At 34.0% G+C, this 1,590-nt stretch overlaps 1 protein-coding gene across 1 annotated transcript in view; it reads right to left on the reverse strand.

Moving 5' to 3' along the window:
* LOC107666137 (fibroblast growth factor receptor like 1) overlaps positions 1 to 1,590 on the reverse strand; it is a 92,352-nt gene that overhangs the window by 38,936 nt on the left and 51,826 nt on the right. The gene's annotated exons all lie outside the window — the stretch shown is intronic.

The raw sequence follows: 1,590 nt of genomic DNA on the forward strand, positions 1-1,590 counted from the left end.
CATGGTTTCTATTTTTATATACTTTAAAATATAATTTATTTCTGTGATGCAAAGCTGAATTTCCATCAGCCATTACTCCAGTGTAAAGTGTCACATGATCCTTCAGAAATCATTCTAATATGCTGATTTATTATTAGAATTATCAATGTTGGCAACAGTTGTGCTGCCAAATATTTTTTTTTGGAAACTGTGATACTTTTTCAGGATTGTTTGATGAATAAAAAGTTAAAAAGAACAGCATTTATTCAAAATAGAAATATTTTCTAACAATATAAATCTTTGCTATCACTTCTTAACAATTTAACACATCCTTGCTGAATAAAAGTTTTAATTTCTTTCAAAAAAAGAAAGAATACAATTTACTGACCCCAAACTTTTGAATGGTAGTGTACATAGTTAGAAAATATTTCTATTTTAAATAAATGCTCTTTTTAACTTTTTGTTCATCAAAGTATCCTGAAAAAAGTATCACAGGTTCCAAAAAAATATTAAGCAGCTCAACAGTTTCCAGCACTGGTAATAAATTAGCATATTAGAATGATTTCTGAAGGATCATGTGACACGATGGAAATTCAGCTTTGCATCACAGGAATACATTATATTTTAAAGTATATTAAAATAGAAACCATTATTTTATATTGTAATAACATTTTGATTTGGCCATTTCTGGTTGGCTCAAGTCAACAAAGGAAGTTGCTGTTTATGGTTACAGATGTCATATTTTATTCAAAAATGAGGCTGTGAGTGATGGAAGTATAGTCTACTCAATATTTTTACGAAAGTAACCCAACGTTTTTTTAGGCCATTTCTGGTTGTTTGTGGTTTTTGTGCATGGTCAATGCTTCGGCCAGGTACACAACAGAACAATTTATTAAAAAGAGTTCAGATTAGGAGATAATGAGTCTCATTCACAAAGTGTGTGTACACAAAATTAAATGAAAGTATGAACACACTCAGCTGTAACAACAGTATACTGGTGAAAAATATTTGGAAAACGCTTCAGTGTGTATTGGTGCTTGTGTTCTGGAGAACCGTTTCCATTTACAATGCGTTTTTGCAGCGTTAAGCAATGTAGCCATTCACAGACATACTGTGTTGATTTCTTGTATGTAATGGCCAGTGCCGAGTGATTATAAAGGGAGCTCTCTTGTGTGCTTTCTAGGGGTGCTCCGATCAGGATTTTTGAGGCCGATCACCGATCACCGATACCGATCTTTTTAAAGCCTTTTTTTTATCATTTATAACTATTTATAGTGATACTCCAATCAGGATTTTTAGACATTTATTTAGGGCCTGAATTTAATTTTTGAAAATGACCGCTCCTGAACGCACTGCCGGACAGCAACCGTGCAGTGTGCACACTTTATTAATCTGTTAACATGAGCGCAGAAAAAAATACGCACCACATTCGCACTGCAAACGGAGTAATGTGAACCTGGCATTATTTGTGTGCGCTGCGTGCTTATAGACAAACGCGATGTGGTGATTTGAAGACATTTGTGTATTTTGAGAGAGAAAGAGAGAGTGCGCGCGGTGATTCACTCACGCTGTTTGTGAAATTACATCTCACACAAGGTTTTCAAATGACTT

This window comes from Sinocyclocheilus anshuiensis, unplaced genomic scaffold (genome assembly GCF_001515605.1).
Source record: "Sinocyclocheilus anshuiensis isolate Anshui unplaced genomic scaffold, SAMN03320099.WGS_v1.1 scaffold489, whole genome shotgun sequence".
NCBI lineage: Eukaryota > Metazoa > Chordata > Actinopteri > Cypriniformes > Cyprinidae > Sinocyclocheilus > Sinocyclocheilus anshuiensis.